The sequence below is a fragment of the Quercus suber genome, unplaced genomic scaffold (genome assembly GCF_002906115.3).
Source record: "Quercus suber isolate HL8 unplaced genomic scaffold, Cork oak 2.0 scaffold_34, whole genome shotgun sequence".
Taxonomy (NCBI): Eukaryota; Viridiplantae; Streptophyta; class Magnoliopsida; order Fagales; family Fagaceae; genus Quercus; species Quercus suber.
The window spans coordinates 833,283-847,274 of NW_027069499.1; the positions used below are offsets into that span (position 1 = coordinate 833,283).

Below are 13,992 nucleotides of genomic sequence, written 5' to 3' on the forward strand. Positions count from 1 at the left end.
TGTAAATTGATCCTTTCACTCTTTTTATATAGTCAATAAAAATAAAGAGAAAACAAATTTAGGGCCCGTAGGCCATTATTTAGAGTTTAAATTATTTAGGATTTTTAATGAATCCTCTTACTTGGAAGAGGAGCCCCTGGTGGATTTCGGCCCCAATTGTAATAATGGTGAAGGTGGCCCAAAGTTAAGACAAAGTACTTAACACCTAAAGATTTAGATTTGGAGTTGGGCTTAGCAATGGTTTAAAAATATTTTGGCCCAAAAATAGAAAGAGCAGAACTTCTTGTCCCTTTGCCTTTATCCACTCTTTCTCCTTCAACAAAACTAGGGAGCAAAAAAAACAATCGTTAAACCGAATGGACAGACCAAACCGAGTCCATTGTTTCGGTTTCGGTTTCGGTTTAGCAGAGTGGTAAGGGCACGCGTGTTACGGGTTTAACTCAGGTTCGATCCCTAGCATATTCATTTTTACTTTTTCTGTTCCTTATTATAATAACAAAACTGCGTTGTTTTTTGGGTTTGTTTTATAACTCTAAAATTTTTTATCTCTTCACTCTCACTCTCACGATGAGTCAAGATCAAGTTGCAGACAGCGACTCTGGTAGTGAGGACTCTAACGGCAGCAGGTTTCGTTCTCTTTATCTTGCGATTTCTCTCTCTCTCTCTCTCTCTCTCTATGTCTTTGCTGGAAATGGGTTTTGATTTGCTTTTAGGTTTTGTGATTTGGAGATTTGGGTTTCGGGAGGTTGAAAAGGGGGATTTTGGTCTCAAAAGCTTCTTATCTCCGAATCTTCAAAATCTCCAACCAGGTATTTGCCCTATAAATTTTTTTGGTAACCTTAAGAGTGTTATTTTCATAGTTTAGGATTCTTGAGGAGTTCACAATCACAAGTATTAATGATATTCATTGACTACTAGAAGTTGTGCCGTATTGAATTACATTTCATTTTACTAAACTCATAATTAATTCCTAGTTATCTAACGTTTTAGTCTCAATTTTTTGTTTTTGTGTTTTTGTTTACTTTGCTATTGACATTTGCTATGAATGGCATTGACTATCAATGTACCACTGAGGAAGAATTTTATTAAAGTCAAACAACTGAAAAGTGGTAAAAGAAAGAGCTTAAATAACATAAAAAAGGACATGTTAATTAAGGATGTTTCAAGGTGATAAAGAGTATATGATTTTGGATACAATAGGATAGAATGACAAAGAAAAAAACGCTAGTGGTCGACTTGATTAATCTATTGAGAATCCATAGCCAATCCAAAATGTTTTGGTACTAAAACTTTGTTATTGTCGTTATTTGGTACGAGGAGGAGATAGATAAGCATTCTAGGTTTAATGTAATCCCTTTTTTTTTTTTTTTGGTAAGTTGTTGAATGAGGAATCTGAATTGGTGCTGTTCTTATTCCACATTTTCTTGAATCGGTAATATTACACTCAAGCTATTTGATGATTTTAATACAAGGAATTACCAGGAGTTTGTACCCCAATGAGCATATTATTGATGGATTCCAAGAAGCAAGACACATACCAAAACGAAAAATGATATTAGGATTAGACGTGTTCTACCTAACCTATTGTCCAGGAAAAGACTTACCAAAGAGTTAATTGCAAGAGCACTAATATAATTTCAATTGACTTTAAGTGATAATGTAGGTGTACTAGTATATTAGAATTGATTTTGAGTTTCTTAACCATCAAACAATGGTTTTTGGAATAATCAAGTGCTATTACATTTTAAATCAATAATGATCACAACATAACAAGATTAATATTGGTCCTCTTAACATATTAATAAACATATGTTTATGCATTTTTTTTTCTAAAGGTGTTCTAAAATTAGTTCTCCATTTGTTTCAAGAAAACACATATAATATCATGTAATCATTTTCAATTTTAGGGTAAACATAACACTTATAAAATTACTTGATGAATGAGCCATTTAGGAGGTTACGAAAAATTTGATGTAATGCACCGTATCAACAACGTGGGTAACTAGCATCATTGCTAAGCCCAAAAAAATTCGTCCACAAATTTTTATCTAGAAAAGAAAAAACTAATCTATTATAAGGTTATACAGTTCATGTTACATAATATTATTGTTTGATACATAAATTAAATTACTAGCTTTTGTTAAAATCTAACTGCATAAAAAGTAAAGAAACATTCCCATCCAATAGCGATTCATACAAGATAAAACTTCTAATAAAGATTAATTTACCATCCATATATACAATACTACCGCTATGATAATTTAGCTTCTTTTTTTTATAGAAATATTAGATAATTGGGCATAAAATTAAGAATATATCCCCAATTAATATCACTTTCCTGCATTCAAATTGTTCAATTAGATAGGACACACACAATGCACTAAAATTACACTCAGCCATGAGGCAGGATGTGATTATAAGTTACATAAGGACAACATGCTTATGACATTTTAGCAAACATATATAATAGAAATAATAAATATATTGTTTATTTATGTATAACTAGCATAAAAGTAAAATGAATCAAGTAAAATACCCACTCTATATTTAAAAACCAAATAATATATATTCCTTTTTTCTTTTAATATATTCTAAAAATTACCATGATTTATTTAAAGGGTTTTATAGCAAGAAAATTGCATTCGCATCTTTTCTAAAAACAATGGAACATAAACAACTTAAAAAATAGTAATTACATAATCTCCAAAATTTGACCACATAATTTGGTTCGGATATGACTTATATGCTAATTCTTTCAAATTGTATCCAAGCTTTTCGAGATTAATAAAAATTGGATTGGTATTCTCTGTATAAACATATGTATGTATATTAAAAAATTAGTACCCCACTTTCTTTACATGACAGCATTAACTATTCCAACTTACCACATGTTTAGAAATACGCTAAGGAACACAAATCATGCAATTTTAGTCCCTTAGATGGTGTGGCCAAACTAAAAATTAACATGTTATAACTCCATATGTATATAAAGTGACTACTTTAAGTTGTTAAGGACTAAAATAAATTACTATTTTTTTTTTTAAATAATTAGACCGTTACAATAGGAGAGTGGAGATTTGAATCCTAGATGTCATAGACACACCAGGATGTGCCAACTAATTAAGCTATAAGGCTCTTGGCACAATAATTAAAAGTGACAACTTTAAGTTTTTTATAGACTAAAAATGATAATCTAACTGATTTTGAAGGTGAATTTGGTCAAGTTAGAATTGGTACTAGTAGTGAAGGTGAGTAATAAGGAAGAATTAGTGTTTATACCTTGTTAGGGATCGAAAGAAAGGAGTTTCCTATTTCTGACAAAAAGTTCCCAAACGTGAGCTGCATGAAGTAGACTGCAACGTGCAATTATTTCTGTTAATGTCATACAGACCTCTCCAATGTAGAGGGGTGGGGCAACAGAAAGAATCCCCACAACTACTCCAGTAAAGATTCGTCCAAAAATAATCATCCAGGATTATATGTTTTTATTATACTCTCCACACTTTTACCATTCATCTAAAAAAAAAAAATTTATATTCTCCATACTTGCAAAATTTCAGGAAGATCAAAGATCAGTAACTATTTCACTAATCAAACGTTTAAATTTCAAGTTTTTGTGGTATAAAATTATATATAAAAAATAAGTTTAATGATTGAATATTAAATAACATCTAATTTAAACAAAATTTGACTTGTGTGTTAATAAGATAAAGAAAATGCAATCCAATAGAGTTTCAAATTTTACATCTAATAAAAAAGTATAGAATTAGTTTAAAAGATTTCTCTCCAAACTAGTTTGGAGAGAACTCTTGTCTAACTTTTCCAACCTAAAATACATTGAAACTTTTCCATTCCCTTATGCTTCGAGGTAGATTTTGATTTTTAAAAGAAGAGAATGTCAAAGTCCCATCAATCTTTGCCCTTGAGTTAGGAGACAACCCATTAACTATACCTATACAATTTGCGGATTCACATCAGGTGCAATACATAGGGTATTGCACCTGGTGCAATTCACCCATTTCCTTCACAATTATTTTTACTTTTTTTACTTTTTATCTTTAACTTTTTAACTTTGTTTTTAATATATTTTATTCAATAGTTGAGATTGAAAGTTGCTTTTTCAACTTTCAATCTCAACCATTCATTTAGTATTGCACCTGATGTGAATCCACAATTTGCACATGGAATAGGTCTTAGTCACTCAACACTTACCCTCTTATTAGGTCTGCCATATTATGCAGTTATTTTATTTTGGTAGACTACCCACAGGCATTTCATGGTCTTGATAGCCCAAAGGAGGTATCTGGCCTTGGTATCGTGCCTACATGCATGCCATGGCCTTGGTAGCATGCCTACCGACGTCCCATGGCCTAGTCAAGAAAAAGTGTACATAACAAAATGTCACAGCATTTTCATAATGCATTTCCAGTTGTGATAAGTTCAATTCTAATATTTTATTATTTTATTTAACTTTATATTGACCTATGAGTTATTAATACCTCAATTGTTGTGAAAATATTGTGTCAATTTGCTATTGACACCTCGTTTGAATTTTCTATGAATAAACATATGTATATATATATATATATATATATTATAAAAATTAGAATCTCACCCCATTAAAAAAAAAAAATAGAATCCCACTTTCCTTACGCATGTGTCAAATAAATCACTAATGAAACTTCAATAAATAGTGGTAACTCTTCTAACTTACCATATGTTTAGGATACTTTAGCGAATAGAAAGAACAAATACATTATATTCATATATGTAAGAGCACTAATATATTAGAATTGATTTTGAGTTTCTTAACCATCAAACATTAGAATTGATTTTGAGTTTCTTAGCCATTAAACAATGGTTTTGAGAATAATCAAGTGCAATTATGTTTTAAATTAATAATGATCACAACATAGCAAGATTAATATTGGTCTTCTTAACATATTAATAAACATACGTTTATACATTTATTTCTAAAGGCATTCTAAAATTGGCTCTCCATTTTTTTCAAGAAAACACATACAATATCATGTAATCATTTTCAATTTTGGGGTAAACATAAACCGTTTGTTTCAATTGTTGACTAAGAACCACATGATTATACACTTACTTGACATGCGAGCCATTTAAGAGATTACGAAAAATTTGATGTAATGCACCGTATCTACAACGTGGGTAGAAAGCATCCTCGCTAAGCCCAATAGAATTCGTCAACAATTTGTTATCTAAAAAAAGAAAAAAATAATCTATTATAAGGTTATACAATTTATATTACAAAAATATTATTATTTAAAGGGTTTTATAGCAATAAAATTTTATTCACATTTTTTCTAAAAAAACAATGAAACATATACAACTTTAAAAAAAGTACTTACATAATCTCCACAATTTGACCATATAATTTGGTTAGGATGTGACTTACATACTAATTCTTTCAAATAGTGTCCAAGTTTATCAAGATTAATAAAAATTGGATTGAATGTTCTATGTATAAACATATGCCTGTCTATATATATATATATATATATATATTAATTAGAATCCCACTTTCCCCCCCCTTAAAATTTTTATAAAAAAAATACGTTGTATAGGTACTAATTTTAGCAATTTTGTTCTATAAAATTACACTTTGCCTCCTTTAACAATATCATTGATTCTTTTACAAGTAATGTTATAATCACAAAATTTTTTGCAACATTTTTACAAACTAAGGAGGTAGTAAATTCTTATTGGTTCACATCTAGGCCCACCACTTACATCACTTTTTAACTTATCAATAACCACTTACCACATTAGCAATTTGTAAAAAAAGTTTGTAGTTCTAGCCTTTTCCTCCTTTTGAAGGCCATAAAAAAAATAAAAATAAAAACCTTGATCTAAAATCTAAAACAAATATACAAGCCCAATAATATTAGCCCAACAACAAAATTACCAATAGTAATGCTAAAAAAAATTAAGCTTAATCAACTAATTTTACACAACAATAAGCCCGATCCCCTAAAAAATTTTAAATGAAATAATTTTGTCCTTACCTAGGAGCAAGGCACACATCAAAAACACAGAAAAATTAATAAATAAAACCTTTTAGTAGTTAAGCAGCAAAGCCAAAGCTCTACACGCAACTAGCAGCAAAATCGCCCTCAAAAATTCCAAGTCCTAGCTCTTTCTTTGCATGTAGTAAGATTTTGGAAATACACTGGGCTCATTTATATGCTAGGGAACAAAAATCTAGCAATTTTAGTCCTTTAGATGATATGGCCAAACTAAAAATTAACATATTATAACTCCATATGTATAAAAAGTGACTACTTTTGTTTGTTAAGGAGTAAAATCAATCACTTAATTTTTATTTTTATTTTTATTTTTTATAATTCAATATTGACAATGGGAGATGGAGGATTTGAACCCTAGTTGTCATGGACAAAACAGGAGATGCCAACTAATTACGCTACAAGGCTCTTGGCACAATAATTAAAAATGACAACTTTATCTTTTTTTATAAAAACTATAAACTTCAAAGACTAGAATCACTTGTGCACTAAATTTTTGAGACCCTCAATGTATTTTGACCAAAAATAAATAAAATCTTACCCTGAAATGGCTATATTCAGGTAGCTCTTTCATGGGCACTTCTAGTTCTCGAGCTATTTGATACCATATATTTACCATCAAGGGTGAGACCTGATATTTAGGTTTGGGGGGCCGAATTACATATTGATATATCAATATAGAGAAATTCAAAACACATATATACATACAATTACATTTACACACGTGCATATATATATATATATATGAATTTTTTAACAAAACTTATTATCTTTATAAATTTTAATGTACACAAATCGCCTACTTTGCAATAGATATTTACCAAAAATAATCATCATCATTTTTAACAGTATCACCCTCTAACATTAAATCTAAATCATCTAATTGTGGTTTTAGAGGCAAAATGTGAATTAGTTGGTTTAGATCTAAATCATCTGATTGTAAGGCTTTATAGCAAGCTTTGGACATCCTTAAGGACTAGTCTATGGATAGTGTTTGAGGTCATGGACCTCTTTGGTGCTAATTTGATATTCTTGCTCAATTTGATTTTGTTTAGGCAAAGAGTTGGCTTGCTTTTTTCATCAAAAAGGGAAAGGCTTCGCCAAATGGGATTGGGTGTTTTTCCCAACCAATACAGCCCATTGGGAAGTTGTCCTAAATGGTAGCATGCAACCAAAGTTGGCCTAAGAAGTCAGCTTGTTTTTAGGGGCTAAAAAAGGTTTGTCTGAAAGTTTCAGCCACATACAGGAAGAGCTAGAAGCCATTGTTTGAGTGAAAATTCTGGTACCATAACCTTTTGTGAGAGTCCTTTTTTGGACAATGTCCAGGCCCAAGCTAAAGCAAGGACCCTGGGCTTTTGAGTTGTAGTTTAAAGGGACTGGGCTTAGTTCACCGCAGCTAAATGGACTGTTTACAAACCAAGTGGTGCACAGAGTAAGAATCTTACAATACGTACATACTAATAAGCGAGAATATATGTATTGAACAGCAAGAAACAGTAAAAGGACAATGTAATAAAGTAAGAGACAAAATAAATGTTAAGGATCCTTAAAACGCTGTGAAATATCTCATTACTTTAATTAGTTGTAATTTACAATGTGCTCACTAAGACGTGTTACAAGGTCCAAATAAGCTCAAAAATTACAGACTTAGATGGCTGTCTCAGCCTCTAAGACTTGCAAGATTTGAATCCCTTTTAATCAAAGTATGTTCTATAGTGGCTGTTTCGAGATACCGGGTAATATTCCTCTCTCTTTTACTACTTTCTTTGTGTTTATTTTTACAGAGTTTTCTCAATGATTCTATTCTGATTTTTTCTTACTGAATGCTTCTCCAATGTTAGTTGCTTCTTCCTTTTATAATGTCACTCTATAGTTTCGAGGTATCATTGATTCCCCTCCTCTGCTCCCCTGGGTACCAGAGCCCACATTGTGCCAGCCACCCTAGTGACTGGTCATTTCCTTGTTTTTCATAGTTTTCTTCTTTTGGTGTTGTTTCCCTAAAAGCCTCTTGCTGACTTTCCATTCCCGGATGCCCTTAGAGGGCTGGCTTTCAATTTCTCTTCCCTCAAGGCTTTTAATCCTTACCTTTTCAGACTCAGTTTTTTTGGTTGTCCTTCCTTTTGTCATTTTTCCCAGGTGAGCCGAATCCATTCCTGCCAGATTGAAGGTTTTTATAGTTCTTCTTTTTGGGTTGCCTGAGGTACCAGCCCTCTTGTTCATGAATTGTTACTTTCCAAGCCTTCTGATTCCTCTCTGCATCATAGGGCAATCGAGAAGAACGCATTTGTCCTTCATTTCTTGTGTTTTTGGGTACTCTTTTTGAACTGTCTCAATCTCCTCTTAGCTGTGGTGCGTGTCCCAAGGATCCCGAGCCCCTAACGGCTAACAGCCTCTGGGTATCCCAGCCTAGTTTTTTCACTAGACTCCCTTTGATTTTCTTATTCTAAGTAGGCTGGGCTTTTTTCTTTCCTCCCTTTGTTTCATTGGCCCTAAGGCCTGTCCCTTCATGGGTTTTGGGCTTCAAATCTTTTGGGCTTACCATACTTTTCTCTTGTGGTGAGCTCAACCACTTTAATATTACTTTCTATGGAGTTGGCCCATTGTGTTATTTTTGCGCCTTGGCGTTATGATTTTTTAGACTTCAACACCTTTTTATGAGCTTTAGATGCTACAAATGTTTCCATCCCACTTTGCGACACACATGGCTCAACAGGGTCATTCAAAAGGTCCAAAAAGAGTCAACTCATTCCCTCCAAACCACACTCTCTCAAAATCCCCTTATGTCACATGGGCTTGGGCCATACTTAAAATAATGAAATAAGTAATAATATATGAATTAGGCTCACAAGAAAGTAAGATTCGGCAAAAATAGGCTCAAAGAAAATGTGTCACAAAAATGAGTATCAACAATCTCTATTTAGGGTTTTTCTTTTTTTTTCATTTAAGACTTTACATCTAAATCAAACATTGACAACAATTGGAACTAAACAACAACAATGAAGGGCTTAGTCTCAAATAAAAAAAAAAAAAATTTTTAAAAAATCTCCAAGAGATTTTTTTTTTTTTTTTTTTTTTTTTTTCATTTAAGACTTTACATCTAAATCAAACATTGACAACAATTGAAACTAAACAACAACAATGAAGGGCTTAGTCTCAAATAAAAAAAATTAAAAAAAAAAATCTCCAAGAGAAAATTATTTTTTGAGTACTATCACCCTAACCTTAACATTAGATCTCCTTTGTGTAGTTTTTTCATTTAACATTTTGAGTCTAATTGAAGCATTGACAAACAATTTAAAACTTAACAATAAGAACAAAAACGAAAGGTTTAGTTCCAAATAAAAAAATAAAAAAGAATCTGCAGGATCATTTTTATTATTTTTAAATACTCACTAGTTGATATGCCTAACCCTCCCCAGGTATCAAAGAGGATCGATTGTAACCATTTTGAAACATCAACTTTGTAATATAAGCTAGTATTGCCAATACTAAATTAAATACTTTTTTCAATAATATTTTCATCTCTCCCTACAATCATTTTATATACTTTTATTAAGTATGTAAAATTGCACAATTTAGATTAGAGTATTGTCACCTAGGTTGGGTGGGATTAGAGCATGTACATCCAAGTTAGACTTGTAAGATCATGTGAGAGAATGGATGATGTATCTAACAATACATTTAAATGAAAAAGCTTAAAAACAATTTTAAAAAATAAAAGCTTTAACACTTTAACGTCGAGAGCAATAGAAAGCATAACATAGAAAGTTAAAAAGGCATGGGAAAATACATGGAAAACCCTTTGAAATGGATGAAAAACCATGGGTGAGCAAAGGGGGAATATCCCTCACTCTTTTGAACTCTCTATTATGTGAAAATGGAAGCCTTTCTTGTACAGCAGTGGTGTTCTTCCCAAAAGAAAATTATTTTCTTTAATTCACTTTCCTACACAAACTTTCTACTCTTTCTCTAGTATTCTCTAGGTTCTTACCCTAATAGTTCGGCAACATGTTCCTCTTATAGTACAAGGAATGTTGCTAAGTACATAAGGACAGATGTCAAACCATGATTCCTCCATTTGAATCCTAATACAGCTATTGTACTATGTAACGTTTGGAGGAGAGAGAGAGAGGGCACGCCAATGTCAAGGTAGTGAAACAGAGGGTGGCTCTGCTAATACGTGGGGAGCAATCCTTGGACAAGGAAAGAGATATCAGGGATACTAGGAGTGATATACATGTTCTCAATAGTGGTCCAACACAAGCTCAGCTAATAAGGGGTGTTCCATAGCCTTTGACCATAGGGGTGCCACTATCTCCCTTTTGTGCAAGTGCTGAGTATCCATGTCAGGTGCAAATCTCACTCTTCCCTAAGATGGTCACACCGTTGGCATGGGCCAAAGATCCCCCTCTTTAGCCAACGTTTCCTTTCCTTTGCTCACAGCTACTCCACGTGTAGGATCTAGATCTAGCCACGTCAACACTCTCAAATGCTTTGGCTAGTGAAATGTACAAAGCAAATAGCAAATTTAAATATATGGGAAAAGTTATAAGATTCCCTAAGGGCCGGCATTAGTTTAGAAGTTATTTTTAGAAACATTTCATAGGAAAATGATAAAACAATTAATTATTTTAACGCTTTTTATATTTCCTTCATAAAAGTAATGTAAAAAATTTCCTAAAAGGATTATTAACAATTGTTCTTTGGGCTATATATACACACAGAGAGAGAGAGAGAGAGAGAGAGAGAGATGGACTTTTTCCCACACATAAGATTGGGCACAAAAGATTTTATTTTATTTTATTTTATTTTTTTTCGTGAGGAACACAAAAGATTAATTTATTCACAAATTATAGAGGAGATTCATCAAACAACTGCACTAGAGCATAATGAGGAGAAAACATGTACAATGACTCACATTATTGATTGCTGAACTAACTTCCTGATGAAAGTTTAGAGTTGGTATTATGAGAATAATAATTCAAAATCTTAGTTGTTTCTAGTCTTTACCTTTTCTTATTATTGTCAATATGAGTTGTCATTCTATCGGAATGTTGGTTTGAATATATGTGGGTTAGGTGATGCAATCCCGCTTAACTTACCCTCCGAAACAATACAAACATACATTTAATTAACACAAAAGAATATAATACAAAATGGATTAAGCCAAAAATCACGTGCTAAGGCAGGTCAGGTGGCCACGTGCGAATGCAGATTGTGGAACAAGTTGCTTCCCACTTCTGACTTGCCAGCCTCCAAATCCATAATGATTATTTTATCCCAAATATTTATTAGTTTTAGTTTCACAAATAAATGGGCTGTATGGATAGTGCGTATTGTGAAAAAAATTTAAAATATTAAAAATTAATAGCTATGTTAACAATAAAATTTTTAAATGATAAGTTTTTATAATTTAAAATTATGCATAAAATATGAGCTTATAAATCACATAATAAACAATATTTGATTAATACAAAATTTGACATGCATATTAAAAATGTAAAAACACATACAATTTAATAGTTAAAATTTTAAAATATGTAGTAATATTAATATTTTTTAAAAAATTGTAATTTTAAACTAAAATCAATTTTGTAGTTAAATTTTATTCATTAAAAAAAAAATTCATCGTTTTACGAATATCATATACCTAGTAGTCTATTACTGACATATAATTAATTCTTTGTCTTAGTTCACACTTCACATACAATAGGCCTAGGTTTTGACGTTTTGTTAATGTTCCTTCCACCTCCTATACTTAGGGCGGTTAAAAATTTATGGTGCTCTCTGCACTTCAACTGTTTTCATGCCCCTATTGTCTCACTCTCTCCCATGTGAATCCCTGATAAAGTTTTCACCCCACAAGCAGGGTTCCTTGACTAAAATGCAATGGACTAATATATAATAGTAGTGGATGACCCAGAGTTTTTTAGGTCAAGGTCGTTGCATCTGCATAAGTTATATAAAACAATGTAAAATGTCAATCATATGGTTCATTATTCCAACAAATATATTTTACATTTGTGATGTTTCACACTTCACACCTCATGTCAGTGCTGCATACCATCCGTAAAGTTCACTTGCTTTGACAAAAAAAGGCCTGGAGAAGGAAATCAAATGGAGATGCTGCGTCTATTTATTATATTCCCTAATGATTACACTATTAACTAACTCATGAATTGGCTAGGTCTTAGTTTATTACACACCACAATAATGACTATCACGAATTTTGTGGTGGGATAAATGGAAAGACTCCTCGCTTTTAGAGGTACAAATTTAAAATCATATTTTTTTCTCTAATCTTTTTTTGTCAATCCTGTTAACGCCTAGTAAGTTTTATAAATGAAATTTCAATTCCTTGAGCCCTTGTTTTTCTCAAACCACTAATCTTCAAATTCTTTTGTTAGAAAAAAAGAGAGATGGTTGTTGAATGTCATGATTACTTATAGCGAAAGAATTGATAAATCTAATCCAGCCAAAAATATTTGTAACTAACTTGTATCAATAAAATAGCAACAAACTCCTCCCAAACTGTATATTTGTAATTTGGAGAGGAGATTCATGTGATTTATGTAATTAGCAGTTTCACATGAATAATAACATAAAAGGTTACTGTTACGTATTCAATTCTAAAAATTACTCACACCATGTAAATTTGTGTAAATTTAAATTGTTGTTATAATAACTGTGTAAATATACACTGTGATTATTCACATGCAAATCTATTTTTCATATAGAGAGAAAATTTGAGAAAGTAATAAAAAATTGATATAGAAATAATATTTTAATGAAATGTAGTGTAAAATAGATAATTTGATGTGGTTATTTTTGAAAAGTGTTTACGTAAAATAGAAAAAATATAATTATATGTTAAAAGAGATTAAAAGATTTGCATGAGGTAATGGCCTAATGCAAATGCTCTTATTATTAAAGGTGAAACTTTTATGGTCCGTTTGAATTGAGAGGGAGGGAGGAGAGGTAGAGTAAAGTAAAGTAAATTTAGCACAAAATTAGCTTATTTTTAGTTCTTGCACGTCTCTTCGTTTATTTTTTTTAATAACAATTGGGAATGACATTTCTTTATCTCTCATAATGAATTCTTGCCCTCAAGAAACTCAGATTTTTGTATGTGGTTTTTTTTTTTTTTTTCCCGTGCAATGGGAACTATTTTAGCAAAAAGAAAGAAAAGGGACAAAAAAATAAACTTTTATTACCCGGCAGCAACAGATAATAATTAGAAGCGAAGTTCTTCAGTTTAAGATTGTTATGTATTCTTCATATCTGTTACCAACACCACCCTTTCAAAAATATAATTAATAATAAAAGAAACACGAACTTTAGGATTTTTGTGCTGGTACATATGAAAAGGGAATCTACTACATGGGAGAATGCAAACAAGGAACATAAATACAGAGAAAAATGCTTAAATTACACCTCCAGCTAAGTAAATCCCAGTGTTTTTCTGACAATAAAAAAGTAGTTTAATTTTTTAAACTTTAGTTGACGACTTCAAATTATGTACAACAAGTTCATCAAAAAAAAAAAAAAGTACAACAAGCGCAAGCCTTTTGTGCCAACTACTAAATCTTGACACAAATTCTTTGGAATTCATCTGGGGAAAATCAGACATGTTCCCTGAAAAAAGAAACTACAGCTGAGCCAGTCTAGAAGAATCTATTTTTCTCTGCCATAAATAACCACCATTTTAAACACAAATGGTTGAAGCTTTGACATATAGCAGACAAGACTATTTTCCCAGACACAAATCTTTAATGTCTGAAAATGTGGGAGTGGGACCATGATTTAAGTACCATGAATATGGTTGTGTGATATAAAGGTTCATTCCCCTTACCTCCGTGTGTGTATTGGTTTGCTGTTTCTCAAAAAAAAGTACCATGAATATGAAGGCATGAACTCACCCTCATTTCTATTTTATTTTATT

At 31.6% G+C, this 13,992-nt stretch overlaps 1 long non-coding RNA gene across 1 annotated transcript; it reads left to right on the forward strand.

Moving 5' to 3' along the window:
• The first annotated feature begins 464 nt into the window (after positions 1-464).
• Positions 465-982, forward strand: LOC112010027 (uncharacterized). The gene is made up of 2 exons (XR_002882723.2): positions 465-626; positions 714-982. It is a non-coding gene; the product is annotated as an uncharacterized LOC112010027 (long non-coding RNA).
• Positions 983-13,992: the final 13,010 nt, after the last annotated feature.